Source organism: Sander vitreus, chromosome 2 (assembly GCF_031162955.1).
Source record: "Sander vitreus isolate 19-12246 chromosome 2, sanVit1, whole genome shotgun sequence".
NCBI classification, from domain to species: Eukaryota; Metazoa; Chordata; class Actinopteri; order Perciformes; family Percidae; genus Sander; species Sander vitreus.
In genome coordinates this window covers 19,975,935-19,993,342 of record NC_135856.1, presented here as the reverse complement: position 1 = coordinate 19,993,342, position 17,408 = coordinate 19,975,935, and the positions used below count along the sequence as shown (strand labels likewise).

Here is a 17,408-nt window from a genome sequence, read left to right as displayed (position 1 = left end):
GTGTGCTGTTGCATGTATGTGTTGTTAGTGTGGTATAGTGTTAGGTAGGTGGGGGGGGCTGTCTCAACCAAGAATGAAGGGAGCAGCTGCAAACCCTCCCTTTCTCTCTCTCTCTCTTTCTTTTTTACGTGTGCTGTGTGTAACTGCCAACGTTTACCAGACTCTTCTGGACTGAGCAAGGCAGAGACAGATTGCTTTTAAATTCATATGCCAAATGGATGCCTGCAGTTTGATAGGCCTCTCATCCCCTCCCTCCTGCCCTTCCCTCTCAAGGTCTCTCGCCATTCCATTTCATCTGCTAATCCCATTTGATTTTTTTACCTCTTTCCTTTATCCCATTTTCTTGCCCATTTCCTCTCCCCTCCCTCTTCCTCTTCTAGCCTCCACTACATTTATCTTCTACCGCTTACTCGCCCCCCCCCCCCGTTCTTTGTGTAGAAGAGAATTGCTGTCTTTTCTCATTAAAAGTGAAGGTCTGTAAACTCTCATAAAACCGCTGGTTTCTCTCTACAACCCTGATTTACAGCCACGCTTCTCCTCTTGTTCATGTCTCCTCTCTGTACGCAAGAAGCCCCATCTGTTACCAAAAAGACTGACAAGAAAGCAAAACTGTCGCAGTTAGAGGCCCGGCTATCGAAAACAAAATGGATGGATTCATGTCAACAAGGCAAGGCATGCAGAATAGAAAACGCAACTGGGTGTTTTTCTAACTTTTGGATCAGGACGTGAACGTGTAAGCCAGCTGGAAAATAGCAGGCAATCTTCCCAGATCTTTCATGGGTTTTTTTCATTGGCTGCAGAGTGGGCCAGATCCTAGCTGTAACATATTTTCACTACAAGGCTTAAAAAGTTAGCATTGCCATTGCTGGATACCTCTTCACATTATAAACACCAGGTATGCAGCCTATTATATAATACATACTAACGCACTTTTGAGAAGCGAACACTTTTTTTCAAGATTTTGCTACTGGACTCCAGACCAAGCTAAAAGTGGAACATATTTAGTATTAATCACAATTAACTTTTTAAGCCTTTTTTATTGTATTTAAAGCTCTAAATGGCTTAGGATCAGCCTGCATTTCAGACTCGCTGTTGTTTAATGTCCCTATTTGTTCAATGAGATCCCCAAGTGCAGGTCTGTTAGATGATCAGAGCCACAGTGGCAAAGCAGCATTTTCAAATATGCTTCCAAACTGTGGAATAAAGTTCTAAAAAATATATATATTAAGAAAATATATTATATATTATAAGGAACATGTCTTTTTTTGTTTTTTAAACATGTCTATTTTTGTTAGCTTTCAAGTTCAACTGGTTCTGTATACCTGTATTTATTACTTATTATTATTATTATTATTATTATTAAACAAAGAATAATGATGTGACAAAGAGGCTAAAGTAAAAATATCAATATAACATCAATCAGCCCTACACAAAGCTAACGGACAATTGGTGATTGGTCCAGTCATTGGCGTGCGTGTGCGTGTGTGTGTGTGTGTGTGTGTGTGTGTGTGTGTGTGTGTGTGTGTCCACAAAAACAAGGAAGAAAACAACCGCCATATACAGAATGTTTCCACAATAACAGCGGAAGCGTAGAACAGCAAGTCTGTGTGTGTGTGTTACTGTTTGTGCGTCTTTGTGTCCTTTTATTGTCAATAACGGGAAATAACAGAGACAAAGTAACACTCTGACTTAGACTGCAGCCTAAACAAACAATCTTGTGTACAGACAAACAATATTGTGTACAAAAACACACACACACACACACACACACACACACACACACACACACAGCTCTGTGGTTTGAGCGTGCTCCCATGGCCATATATCGTCCTTGCAGCAGCAGTGTATAGTGAGTGTGAAGGACAGACAGAAATAGCTCCACTATAATTCCACTTGTGAAGTTAAACTACACTCCGAGACTTGCAGAGTCTCCCTGGTTGTGTGTGTGTGTGTGTGTGTGTGTGTGTGTGTGTGTGTGTGTGTGTGTGTGTGAGAGAGAGAGAATGTATGAATGTCACAATGTACTGTATACATACAGCTAAAAGGTATCATTTCCCGCTGGCGTGGTTTCCATGGACGGGAGAAAGAGACAAAATGACCACAAAAGAAAGGACAGCAGTGAAGAATGTTCAGGCTGTGCCAAAGAATCTCAGGCATGTCTGTTTTTTGGGTGGGTGGGTTAGGGCAACTGATAGTAAAAAACATGAATTGGTCAACAAAAAGGAGCAGACAAAACACATGACAAAAACACACACACACACACACACACACACACACACACACAGCAAGTGATGACCATTTGTGAGCATGTGCATACATGTTCCATTCACTGACCCTGAGCAAACTAAGGGCTGCAACAATGAAATACACACAAGGTGAGAGTGAGTGGCCTAAACATATTTACTGCATATATAAATCAAAAACACTTCCTTGTTTGTGACACAGGACGTTACAGAGTAAAAGGCAGAGCAGTCATGGCACGCACCTAATGAATGAACTCCAGCTAATAAAGCCATAATACTACTGGGGGTGACAGAGGTTTTGTAACAGACTCAGAAATCTCATCACACACACACACACACATTCACAAACTTTAAAATCCTGTGACGTGGAAAAGAAACATTTCAGAAACGACGATTTCCTGGATTTGGGAAACTTTTGAGCAACATTGCTATAACCCCTCCCCCAATCCCAGATACCCCCCCCCACCCCCCTACCCTCTTCCTCCCTGCTTAACCCAGCCCCTCTTTCCTGTGGGTGAGGGAGGGGAGAAAGAGTACACTATGAACACTCTGACACCAAGCAAAACACACTGAAAGGAGGGAAGTCCCATTTCAGCCCTTAAAGCCTGCTCCCTCTGCGGGACACACATGAGCCAGACTTGCATCCAGTGCGACTTTGTCGTAATGAGACCACAGCTCTTTCCTGGATGCGAAGTTGAAGGCAACAAGCTGTACCTGGAGTAGAGTCAGAGAACAACAAGTAGAGCATATATATATATATATATATATATATATATATATATATATATATATATATATATATATATATATATATATATATATATATATACACACATACATACATATACATATATATACACATACATACATACAGCTCATATTTAGCTCAATATTACATTATACAATATATTGGTGGTATAATCAGAAAAACTCAATGATATTCAAGAACAATCATAAAATAAAAAAAAAAGGTTATAGAACAAGATCATACTTTTTGTTTGCTAAAGACTGTACATTGGCGAGGAAAATGCTGCGAAGTAATAGCAGATAAGGAGTTAGCCTTAGACTAACGTTAGCAATCCTCTCTTCATCCCACTTTGTTTACGGTCTCAACCCTGCTTGTGTGCACTTCCGGTCGGCGGAGCTGTGTTGACAGACCTCGGCAGTGCTGTAGTATTAGGCTCGTCACAAAATCAACCGCATTTTTACTCTGCGTTGTCTCGGCCTCGAACAAAAAGGACAGGATTTTATTTTCACACCACAAGTGCAAGATATCACTCAATTGCCTGTGCATTCACTGATTTATTTGGATTTTTACACCAATGCTAATAAATACTCAAATTTGATACACGCTGCGATGCCGCTCCCTCACTTGGGCGAGAGAGGTAGAAATGTGACAGCAGAGAGCGGCGACTGCTTCTATGAAGAAAAATAATCCATATGGGCTGCCAAATATATTTACCTCGTGAAAACAAATAGTGTTTGTGCGAGTGTCGTGAGCTCCTCTCTCTCTGGCTCCCTCATCACTCAATCTTTTCCACACAGGGTGTTAGATACTTAGTTAGATACTTCCCTTTCCATGGAAGGAAAAATCACCTTAGATATGATCGTTGTTTCAGTGTAAACAAAAAAGAGACCGAGAGGAGGGAGGGAGAACCCGAATGAGGCAGAGGCAATAATACAGTATATTGACAGTAATAATACTTTTCTGAATGTGCATTTGTTACACACCATTCAATTAAAATGTGACTGTGAACTAACCTAAAACAGCACGTTGTAGTTTCTGTATTTATTCCAAAGTATTTATCAGTAAAACAGTTATAATCGCGTTGCAGGTCGATTTAAGGTGTGTACTCCTACATTTTCTGCCTGTGCCCCTAAAAAAAAATTTGTATGAATTTGAATGGCACTGAATACCTAAACATCTCTTCACTTGTTATCCATATTTTTGGATATGTTTTATTTATTTATTTATTTTTTTAAATTAGACTGCAAGCTCTTATCATTTCTTCTATCAGCAAAGACAGTCTCATGACTCAGTGATTCTTTTTTAAGCTTATGCCTCTCTTCTACTTGATTGCAAGTCTTAAAGCACTCTTTTTTTCTTTTTCAGTAGCGATGGAGGCCAGCAATATTTATTAAAAAAACCCTTCTCCATTTCTCAGTAAAAACACACAGACAGGCACACGAATTAGAGGCCTGTCGAATTCAAGGCGAGGGCAGAAGCAGTGAAGAGACTGTGGATCCTATATATAGCTGAGATGTGACAGGACATCCGAGAGGACAGGGAAGTCTAGACACAAACGACACAGCTCTTCCTCAGATTGTGTGTGTGTGTCTTTGAGTTCAACATGGCCTTGTTATCTCACAAGTCATTAGAAAGCCTGTGGCAAGCTCTTCCATAATAATGTCACAATATTGCATTGATATCACAGCCTAGTCTGATCTGATTGGCTGGAAGTTTTGACTTATTAACCAAATGACAATGTCAAAGAGAGGAAGACAGTTAGAAGAAGAGACACTCCGAAAATGAGAGGCGAGGGGAAAAGGGGAGCATAAGAGATCTGACGAAAGAAAACATATCAGAAAGAGAGAGTGACTCATCAGAAAAGGAACGTCCCGTCTCTGCCAAAGGAACCACAGACACCACTGCAATGATCACTCCCTCTCCAATACTTTAAGTCATCCCCTCCCTCGCTCTTGTCGTCTCTTCCTCTCATGCAATGTCTCTTTCTCCCTCCGTCTCTCTCCCTTTCAACCAATGGAAGTTATCGTTGTTGTTTCCCAACATTAGCAGAGCATTCTTCTCTGACAGGGCATTGGTCTTGGACAGGGATGATACAGCTAGCTGACCACGGCTGCAGTACCAGCACTGTACCGCCAAAATGTTTGGGGCAAACACACACCAGGCCAAGACGGCCTCTCCACTTGTGCTGCCAAGGGAGTGCAAAGCTAAGAGGCTAATTCCTGCACTGTGTGGATTATCAAAGTTACACTGTTGAATCAATTCCAGTTCTTGTCTACAAAACTAATGTTACTAAATAACATTCTGATGTTGTTGCAGTTGTTTGAATCACTGCATCACATCCTCGCCACAGACGTTTATTATTATAAGCTTATTATTACTCCCACCACAAGATATGATGTCATGGTCATGGACCCAAATCACCACAATGACTGGGAACATGATTCAACATTCCTATCACCTGTCATCCTGTGCATTCATCACACAGGAATGACTTTCATACAATTCACAGACTCTTACCTACGAAGGTTAATTGTTACAACAGAAGGGAGAGTGGAGAAGTTGTTAGTCTGTGTAAGCTGCAGCAAGCCTTGCTTGCTGCAGTGTTTTATAGAGGATGGCTACCCCACCAGAATAAAAGACTATTTAACACAGCAAATGCCATATATCTCATGGCTGTGTCTATTGCTTAGGTCGTGATCTACGGACTTAATTGATCACAAGACGAGATGCGTCAAGATCTGGGGGGTTTAGCACATCTGTTGGGGGAAATCCTGGTCAGTTTTACCATGCCAGGAAATGTTAACGCAGCGCTTGAACATACTGTATCTATATAGTGCTGCAACTAACAATTACTTTCATTCAATGAATCTGCCGATTATATTCTAGATTAATCACTTTATCCTTAAATGTACACAATGTCAAAATATTGGGGGGAATAAAAAAAAATCGGCCACCAAAATTAAAACCAAAGATAACAAATATCAAATTGCTTGTTTTGTCTGACCAACAGTTCAAACCCAAAGATTTCAGATACTCAGTATACAATGATAGAAAACAGAGAGGTTTTCTGAAAAATTAAAAGTTGTACTAAAACGATTATCAAAGTAGTTGCAGATTAATCTTCTGTCAAACGGTTTATAGTAGGGTTGTGATGAGACACTCAGCTCATGAGACGAGGCCATACAGGATATTGGACAGCACACCTATTGATACTTTTTTATTGCCAGACGGACGTTTCGGGCAGCGCCCTTCCTCAGCGTGTTACACAGGTAATGACAAACAAACAATACTCCACAGGTGGGGTTAATTATACACAACCTACACTATTTTAAAAAGTCCCATGGCATGAAAATTTCACTTTATGAGGTTTTTTAACATTAATATGAGTTCCCCCAGCCTGCCTATGGTCCCCCAGTGGTAGAAATGGCGATAGGTATAAACCGAGCCCTGGGTATCCTGCTCTGCCTTTGAGAAAATGAAAGCTCAGATGGGCCGATCTGGAATCTTCTCCTTATGACATCATAAGGAGGAAGGTTACCTCCCCTTTCTCTGCTTTGCCCACCCAGAGAATTTGGCCCGGCCATGAGAGAGAGAGAGACATCATGGCTTTCAAACAAGCAAAGTGGCAGTTGGTCAAGGCCACACCCCCACCCTCCACCTTGCCACCCCCTCTCTCCTCCTCAATAGCATTTAAAGCTACAGACACAGAAATGGCACATCCTAAATAAAGCTCATTGTGGGACTGGCTCTAGTGGCTGTAATTCTGCACCAAGGCTGAATTTCGGGAAAGAGACTTCAGATACAATATTAGGGGACCACTAAGGTCTATAAAAAAGCATCCAAAGAGCACCATGTCATGGGACCTTTAAAGGAAACTTCAATGACAAAATATGACTGGAAATGTCTGGTCTTTTATTCAATCAAAAGTCACAAAATGAAAAACAAGCACTGTGAAAGGTTTTGCCGCAAACTCAAATTGCTTCTCTCCTGTATAACTAACTCTTCAGAGCCCATAACCGTGGCGTTTCCACCAGGGAATCCAAAATGCTGCCACACAAACAATTTAAAAGTGGCGGGTAGGGTTGGGTACCGTTCACATTTTTACCGGTGCCGGTACCCAACTGTACCTTTTTCCGGCACTTTCCCTCTGTAAATTCAGTTGTAAAAAATAATTCCAAACCTATTTATCCTTTTTTACTTAGAACATGTTGTTATTTATTTAGAACGTTTTACACACCACACAAAATAAAAATGTATTTCATACACTGCACTCCTAACTTTTATTCTTGTATTTGTATCTTATTCTATTTTAGTTTTATCTTCATGACCGTTTTTAACTGCTCTTTAATGTAAAGCACTTTAAATTGCCTTGTTGCTGAAATGTGCTATAGAAATAAAGTTGACTTGCCCTACAACATCCGCCTGTCAGTCTGTCACCAGGGCATAGAGAGCGCTGTGGTGCCTGTCTGTCTCGGAAGTGAAACGTTAACTGCACCGCGATCTCGCCATTATATTATATTGCAGCAAATGCTGTCCGCGTGAAGTTTTCAAAACTGTAACCACACTTTCAACCGCTTTACCGGCATTGCCATGACTCACTGTGACTTGAACAAGCTGCAGAGGCGACGTAGTTTTGCTCAGTCTGCACCGCAGCTCCACTCTCTGTGAAACATGCTGAGAGGACAAAGAAGCTTGCACTTATGCGCTCTCAGGTAACGACATTTGGCACTGATTGATTTAACGTGAATCGGTCCTCGGTGGTAACGATGTAATTCTGCGCTTGTGTACTGATAACACGAGACTTCTTAACTTGATGAGAAATATCGCCACGTTTTAAAGTGCTCATATTATGCTCATTTTTAGGTTCATAATTGTATTTTGAGGTTGTACCAGAATAGGTTTACATGGTTTAATTTTCAAAAAACACCATACTTTTGTTGTACTACACATTGCTGCAGCTCCTCTTTTCACCCTGTGTGTTACGCTCTGTTTTAGCTACAGAGTGAGGCATCACGCTTCTATCCCGTCTTTGTTGGGAGTCGCACATGCGCAGTAGCTAGGTAAGGACTACTAGCTAGAAGCTAGCGCTGCTAGCAGTTAGCCACCTTGTTCTCAATGGCAAAACACTGCTACAACACACACGAGTTCACCCTAATCTACAAAATAAATTGTACAGAACTACTTACATGTCCCTGTTCTGCAGGTATTCCACGCAAAGTTGGAAGCGCATTTAGAAGAAGTCTCCCGGCTAATCCTGCCTTGTACTGACCGAAGTTGGAGAAACAGCTAGCTGATGTGGTATTAGTTAAAGTGGTTAGCGCAAACCAAATGTTTCGGCCGATGACGTAGACGGCCCTGCCAATTTTGACCAGTTCATCCAGAGACTGAAGGCAGGATACATTCAGAAACCCATATCTCACTCAAAACAGCATGGATGGGTTTTTTTTTCCCCCAAGTTTATATGCGTGTGGAAGCACCAGAGACACAAAAGTGATTTTTTTCATAATATGGGCACTTTAATATCGCGAGATCGCTTCACACCTCTAGTTAATAGATCTAATTTAATAGATCTAAGTAAGTAGTAATCTCAACCAGGGCTCCAGACTGACTTTTTTTGGACTGGGTGCACTGTAGCCCCTAACTAAAAAAATGTTAGGGCCAGAAAATTTAGGGGCGCACACCTTAAATCGACCTGCAACGCAATTTTTTCACATTTCCCCGTATTGTAACTGTACTGATAAATACTTTTGGAATAAATACAGAAACTACAACGTGCTGGTACGTTGTAGTTTCTGTATTTCTGTTGTATTTCTGTAATATACTGTATTATTGCCTCTGCCTCATTCGGGTTCTCCCTCCCTCCTCTCGGTCTCTTTTTTGTTTACAATGAAACAACGATCATATCTAAGGTGATTTTTCCTTCCATGGAAAGGGAAGTATCTAACTAAGTATCTAACACCCTGTGTGGATAAGATTGAGTGATGAGGGAGCCAGAGAGAGAGGAGCTCACGACACTCACACAAACACCAATTTGTTTTCATGAGGTAAACAGTTATATATTTAGCAGCCTAAATATGGATTTTTTTTTTTTTTTTATTTCAAAGAAGCGGTTTGGTAGTGCACTTTATTTCCGCTCTCTGCCGTCTCTACTTCTCTCACCCAGGGAGCTGTACCGCAGCATGTGACAAATGTCGGAGCTGACTTTAGTGAATAAAATCAGTGAAAGCACGGGAATTTAAGTGATATCCCACAGTTGTGGTGTTGATATAAAATCCCGTCCTTTTGGTCTGAGACCGAGACAACACGGCGTAAAAATGCCGTCGATTTTGTGACGAGACCGAATACAACACTGCCGAGGTCTGTCAACACAGCGCCGCCGACCGGACCAAAGTGCACGCAAGCCGGGTTAAGACCATAGACTATAACGGTCTATAAGACCGTGAGCAAAGTGTGATGAAGAGAGGATGGCTAACGTTAGGCTAAGGCTAACTCCTTATCGGTTATTACTTTGCAGCATTTTCCTAGCCAATGTACAGTCTTTAGCAAACAAAAAGTATGATCTTCGGCTGCGGATAACCACTCGTAAATGTATTACGGACTGCAACATCATGATTTTCACGGAAACATGGTAACAACAGCGCTGTGCAACCGCATGTGCGGACGATGAGTGGGACCAGAGAATGTCTAATAAAGGGGAGAACTTCCACTCTCTGGAAACGTCCAGCTTCTGAACTGGTTGCAGTTCCACTCTGGTTCCATATGAGGGCGCTCACGAGCGATTGCAGAATGAATGGGACTCTATGGAGCTATACCCCTCAAAATCCACTTTTCCTCAGGATATAATTTTTTTGTCTAGTAATTTGAATGTTGCATTCAAAAGGGGAGGCAAAGAAAATACACACTGCTGGGTGTTAGATTTTTTAAGTCACTTTTTTGTTCTAAAAAGCCTTTTAAAATGTCAATGACGTCATACACATCGTACGGCCAGAGATACTGCTTTATAGCAAGCTCTGAGTCACTTTTTTCACCTTTTTTCTCTTGAGGCATCGACAACACAGCTGACAGGTTAGGCTCTCCCTGTTAATACATGTGCTAGAACACACACACACAGACACACACACTTCGGATGCCATCAAGCGGGATCTCTGGTCATAATCAGTCCTTCACTGACCAATCAGCATTCATTAGCAGAATGCTAGCGTGTTATGGGCAACAACGATTCCACCTGTAAGAAATCGAAAGGACACAAGTACTCGTTCATTCAACTTTTGACCTATAATCCATGTTGAACTTGCAAAAACTACAATCAAATCTTAGATTTCTCAACGACAATCAGGTGAAAGAGACATATTTAGCTGTCTAGCTCCATAGACTGCCATTCATTTTGCACTGGACCACGATCACCCCCAGTGGAACTCTGGTGGAACTGCAACCAATGTCGGTACAATGGGGCTGAATAGGGAGTGAACAGGCTCTCCGTAGACGGACTCTGGTGTGACACTACGAAGGCGAGACACACGAGTGTAGATGACGCTACACACGCAGTTAAGTAATCACCAACGGACCCTCCCCCTCTCACACACATTGGCCAACTCTGCCAGACTCGCTCTCCCCTCGTTTTCAACATGAAATAAAAAAAGTCATCAAATTTACAGGTCGCACATGTGCGAGTAGTTGTAATAAATACTCGCACTGTCTCAAAAAAAAATGGTCGCAAAATGCAACGTTATGCAAACCCAATCTAATATGTTTTGGTACTGATTTATTGTTATTCATCAGTGGAATGGTGCAAGAGCAGAGGTCGCGCACGGCTCTTTTTTTTTTTTCAGTGGCACGCAACAAAGCGGAAACGGGAGGCCTGAACGAGATCGCCGACAACCGGATGCCAGGACTCTCAGAGTGACTGCAGGTCTCTCTTGTAAACTTACTGGGTTAAGATGAGTTCTTTTATGGTGAATGAAAGGCTTGATCTGACGAAGTAGGTCATCGAATCAAATCGAAGCATTGCTGCAGCCAGTTCTGCCGTTGTTTACCTTTTTCTTCTTCTAGTACGTAGAAAGAGCAACATCGGTAGCCTTTGCTCATTAGCGCCACCTCTGTTTAGGAGAAGACTGCAACTAGTGTCGCGAGCACCAGCGCGGGTATAAATAGTCACGGCGATCCCATGACGTCACATTTGCACATGCCAGCTGGGCTGCGTCTAGTATATAAGAGCCTTAAGGGTTCCTATGCGGAAAATGGAAAAGGAAAAAGACCCTGCCCTGAAGTAGGAGCTGAAAGAGTTACAGGAACTGCGGTCAGAGGAACTTAATAATCTCCAAATTGGTCCGGTCGGAACACGAGAAAAAAAGGGTTCTAGGAACGTTATGTTCTAGGAACTGCAAAAATCCCTCCAGTTGGAAAGGGACTTGCGTTAGTTACCGACCGTTACCTTAAAACCATACAGCAAATAGACGGTACCGTAAGGTGATTTAACGTCACCGCTCATTTTATACACAGTTTAACAACAAAACAAAACACTGAGTTAACATTACTAGCTACATTTTTCACCGTTTGTCACTTTGCCTAAGATTGAGTGACAAGTACTACTCGCCCTGTTGTTTATTTGGTTGCCATGACTTTGTGAGTAATGACGTCTTAACTGTCACTGTTCCAGTTGCTCACCCTAAAGGGGAGAGAGAGCGGATGACAGTTCGCTTGAGTTCAGTAGAGCACACGGCTCTGTAGAGTCGTGTAATTATGACTTTATGACTTTTCATAAACAGCTGAAGGAGCGGCGGGGCGCAGTGTACGTAGCGAAAACCCTGTTGTGCCCTATTTCTGATACCATGGCGGCAGAAATTTTACTGTATCAACCAAGGGGGTAAGCTTTGCTTCAGAGCTCGAACCTCCTATGGCGCCATTTTGATGCTACAAAACGATCACCCGACGTTAGCATTCCACTGACTGCCATTCATTTTGACGTTACTTTGACAGCGAATAACTTTACATCTGAAGCGTTTAAAGACTTTATTTGTCCATTGTTTATTTCTAAAGAAACACGACAATGTATAAAAGGCTCCATTACCTTGTACCTCATGTTATGGCTCCGTAGCAGACGTTTTTGTAAAAATAGGCTAACGATTGTGTCATGACCACGCAACTTACTGTCGCATAGTAGAGGAATTACCATATAGTACAGGAGAAGCTCGCAGACAGTTTCAACTTACATTAGCTGTTTAAGTTTAATTACTAATGTTAACTAGCATTTTAATTAGCAATAATTAGTGTGTCCATGTTATCTCCTTACATATACCTACGCTCTCCGTCTCTGCAAGATTGGGAATGATTGAGATTTCTCTTGGCACAACTACCAGAAGACTTCCAACTTTCAGACAGGTTGCTCATGTCACATCTACGTCGTCTCTCTCAGTTGGAGGCTGCGCAGTGATGCTCAGCCATCACCGGAAAAGTGCTTCTAATGGCCTTCACTGGTCTCCGTCCAGAGCAACGGGATCTGTTGGTCCATTCTTATATACTGTCTATGGTATCAACATAGAGGAAACACTGTATTGTAGCTTCTTGTTCTTGCATATTCCTTATGCATTAGAGTTGCCTGCTAAGACTTGAACATCTGTCTATGAACTTAAGTGTTCCTGTTGAATGTAGCAAATATGGAAGCAATCCTTGGTTTGAGACAGCGCAGCAGAAATTGTTTAACTCAATTTACAGAGGCTCCTAGGGCTCTGTGCAGCGATGTGGGAAAGACAACGTCAGAAAGTGTGTGTATGTGGGAGCGTGTCTAGTTCCCTTTAAAAGTGGAAAACTTGTCTGTCCTCGCCTGCTTACACAGGTAATTTGTAGGCAGAATAACATGCATACTGAAGATCCAATCACAAGGCAGACTTGACAGCGAGAAGACAGCCAATCAGTGAGGGCTGCCAGGAGCTGACACATTACACACACACACACACACACACACACACACACACACACACACACACACGCACACGCGCACAAAGAAAGAATATAATGTAAAATTGAGCAAAAGGAAGGCAATAAGCAGCGAGCATGTTGGTGAAAACTGTCAAAAAAGGGAGAGAAGAGAGTGAGACAGACAGATAGACAGAGCGACAGATGGAAAGAGAGAACGGGGGCCCTGTCATTCAGTTTTACACCCTACAGGATGAACAGGGCCTCTGTGCTCCTTCTCTGTTCAAACACACCTCATGGCTGTCTGCTCCCTGCAACAACAATACACACACACACACACACACACACACACACACACACACACACACACACAAAGACACAGACACACACACACAAAGACACAGACAGACACACACACACACACACACACACACACACACACACAGCAGCCAGCCTGACAGTGGGCGCAATAATCCTATTGAGAGGCATCGATAGGGGGCTGAAAGTAAAGAGAGTGAGATAGAGAAAAAGACTGGCAAAACACACATACACCACACATAAATACATACAAACAGCAGTCTGGCTTTCTTGCCAACTTGACAGCCTGGGATGAGTCTACTCTCTGCTGTCCTTAATTCATCATTCATCTGTCCAATCTGGTCAGACTCTACACCCAAATATGCACATGCCTACACACACAAACACACTAGTTTGGTCAAGGGCAGACCAGTGGTATTGTTTCACAGGGGAAGCAGGGTGGTGATAACGGATCTCCATGCTTATCTGATTGCTCACACACACCCACGCAGAAACACACACAGTCAAACAAGCATGTACGCACATGCACACTTTCACCATCCTTTCCCATCAGCTGTTACACATGACCTCGACCACACACACAGACTAACAGGTTGATGTTGCAAGGAAGTCCCAACACCACACAAACACATTTATAATCTGGCCAACATAATTACATCCAATCTGCAGAGCACTTTGGGGCTAGCTGAGATATCGTGGGGTATTTTTGGGTGTGCGACATGCTCACAGCTTCACAAGGTGACAGCTTACATTACCGAAATGATATTTCTGTCCATGTGCACTGTGTACAGTATGGGTAAATGCGTATGTGTATACTTTATTTTGCCTCTGTGGTAGGAGCTACCTCAACATAAGAGGGGCCATCTTGAAACTGAGGCGCTTTTATAACACCAAAGCTAAACAAACACACACACAAGCATACTAGAACAGTCTGCAGTGCTTGGCCAAAAACTGGGCCCATAAATGTCCAAGTCACTTTTTCCATACTCAGCAACTCCTGTATAGAAATGCTACAGAGGGAGGGCGAGTAAATAACCACGGAAAGAGTATTGATGTGAAAAAAGAGCAGAAAGGGAGAAAAGGGACAGAATATAAACCTTAACTTAAAAGCCCAGGAGCCATAAGCAATTAACAATGACATCATGTTTACACACACACACACACACACACACACACACACACGATGCTAGGTCTGGATGAAGAGCAAGTCAGCAGGGCGAGGGAGGGATGCAGGCAGTGACAGAGAAGGAGAGGATGACTGTGCACCATTTCAACTCTGGTGGTACAATCAGTGACATGTTCATTCTTGTGGTTCACACTTACACTATTAACAAACCAATGCCACAGTGTAAACCACAACCAATGCTTAAAATATTGAGCACTGAATGGCTGTTTACCATCAGAGTTTGTACACAAAATAGTAAAATGACAAGACCCTAGGTTTCGTTCATTATGCTTTTTGACAAGTATGCTTTATGAACACACCTCCTAATTGTACACATAAGAAAGCACGCGTCAGTGCAAATGTGATGCAAAAACAAATGCACGATATCCATCGTCACCAGGAGGGAAAGGCAGAGAGACAGGGAAGGAGAGAAGCCTCAGTGGTGCACTCCAAAAACAGCAGACAGGTCCTTTGCTAATTCATGTTATTGTCAACAACTTCAGTGTTCCTTCTCCCTCCACAGAAACCCACGTAGTATACTACGTAAACTGTTTCACAACTCCTACTACACAACAGCATATCTAGTCCTTGTGAAAGTTAATCAGTTAATCACCAGAAGTGAATGGTTTTGAAAGGAAAAGTCAACAATAATTCTTCCTTTACCTCTTCGTGCACAATCAGAACATATCTGAACATGAGCTCTGCCCTCCCTACCTCCAACAGGAAAGTTATTCACATCATTCTCTAGGTTCCTTAAATCACATCACATAAACAAGCCATTAAGTGGCTCCATGTTTTTATAAGACAAACAAGTGTATTATCTCAAGGGCCTGGCAGAAACTACCCCAGCAAGGCATGGAAACGATTAGCTACCCGCGTCCAGCCAGCACTATGCACCAACACAAGCCCCGGGAGGGAGGGAGGGGAGCGCGCATGGCCTATAGCCCCGGACGACTCCACGAAATGTACGCAAGTCAAGAGAATACCCTCCTTTATGCTTGTTTGTGCTACAATGAACCTCTTTATTACTTAAATTGTTGCTCAGCAGAGACCTACATGGGACAAGACACAGGATACAGCCGTGAGTCGGGACAGAGCATCTCTGAATGGGAACCAAAGGATAGGATCAACTGACCTGTCAGGCCTCTGGTGCTGAAACAATTAGTCAACTTATCAGTGAAGACAGCGAATAAACGGAAAACTATTTTGTTAACTGATTAAAGGTTTAAGTTATTGATGAAGCAAAGCAGCCAAACATTTTCTTATTCTAGCTTGTCATATTTTAAGGGATTTGGAGATTTTTTTTTTTACTGTTTTATATACGTGCAATTGAAGTACCTTTGGGTGTTGATCTGTTAACCAATTTTACTATTTTCTGACACTAAATTTCAACTTACTGCTGAAGATGGAATGGTAAGGTAATCTCAGTTTCTCTTTTTAGAAATGTAGACATATATTAATTATTATATTTCTTCATCTTATAGCCTTGTAAGAAGTACCAAACTAATTAGTTACTGTTTGTGAAGGTGTTTAGGATTGTGAGGCATAGCTAGCTAATTAAACGCTTTCCTTTTTGTCTGGTGGTTAGTTAACTTCTGATAAATGGCCGATTAGTTAGTCGGTTTACCAACCACTTACCTGCTGATAGGCCCTCCAGCTATACAATGAGACCACAAGTTTAAAAATCGTGAGGTTTCACAACTCTACAGCTCTGTTGTACATGTTCAAGCGTTTCCCCCATTAAAGCCCCAACATAGCAGTCGAGTTGTAGTAAGCTAACCTTGTACTAGCGGTGGTCAACGGCCGGTTGCTCGAGACAACGTTCTGTCTGTTCTCATAAACAAACGTTCTATTGCCTGACGCTACGTGAGAACTCATTCAACGGGCATCACAGCCACAATAAACCCAAAGGAACACACACGGTGTCCCATAAATGCCCCCATCTGACGCCGCAGCCTCCCGGGTCTCCTCTCCCCCACCATCCCGACTTGTTCGCAGCACACAGCAGCGGGCCCCTCAGATGCCAAAGCAATATGTCGCATCGAAGAATTATGGAAAGTTAACTTACGTTACCACTCAAATTCACGGCTGAAGAAAACTGAAACGGCTACAACTCCCCGTATTCAAGCGAAAAATCACGGCGTACAACAATCACTCACCTCCTCTCCAGTGTGTTCGCGTCCTCCTCGCTGGGCTCCTGTCTATTTTCTCCTCCCCTCTGTTTTCTCTCAGCTTGTTCCTTTCCTCCTCCCTCCCAGATGCCGCTGTTCTCCAACAGGGGGAACCGGGGGACGCTGCTCCGGAAGCAAACGCTCCTCTTTACTGCCTGCTGCCTAACCATGCTAGTACTATTTTATCCTTAGTGTAGTGGCGCTGCTAGTATGACTACTTTAATATAACTAACTAAAGAAAAGGTCATTGTAGCCTACTGAAGGACATTTGCAAACTTGAATGTGTTTTATATGCTTTGGGAAGTTTTTCCCCCAAGAACATTAACAAGACCATAGTCTAGAACAATGATTCTAAAAGTGGGGTCCAGAAAAGTTAATAAAAACATTGTTAAAAAAGAAAAAGTGGGTAGTAGGCAACAAATAGACAATCAAGTAGAAACGTAGTAGGCCTGTGTGCTATTACACATGAGGGTATGGTAGTAATTGCGCAGTTACTATCAGCTGCCATAAGATGAGTTGGATAATGTTGTAGTATATCGTAGTGTTAACAAAATATGGTTCACTCAATAACTGCATTATTTCAAAAGTCAAAAACAATCAACATATCTGTTCTGTGCACCGCCTGACATTACCTGGCACGTATTGTGGAATGTATTCTGTATGTGTGTATGATAAATGGTGCTAAAAAATAATAAAAGATTGATCCCAAAAAAAACAAAAAAAAACAATCAACATAGTCAAATGGCTGAATTGAAATGTCTTCCAAAACATTAACAAATTCATACTGGGTGTTCATAAAAACAACATCACACCATCAATATGATAATGCCATCACTTTAAACTCAAAGTGC

At 42.2% G+C, this 17,408-nt stretch overlaps 1 protein-coding gene across 6 annotated transcripts in view; it reads right to left on the bottom strand.

Annotated features, from left to right (window-relative positions):
* Positions 1-16,651, bottom strand: part of apbb2b (amyloid beta (A4) precursor protein-binding, family B, member 2b) — a 53,858-nt gene extending 37,207 nt beyond the window's left edge. For 5 of the 6 annotated variants that reach the window (XM_078260305.1, XM_078260330.1, XM_078260322.1 and 2 more), the window contains exon 1: positions 16,546-16,651. The gene's annotated coding sequence lies outside the window, so the exon portion shown is untranslated. The other variant, XM_078260313.1, reaches the window with a different exon arrangement.
* Between the last annotated feature and the right edge of the window lie 757 nt (positions 16,652-17,408).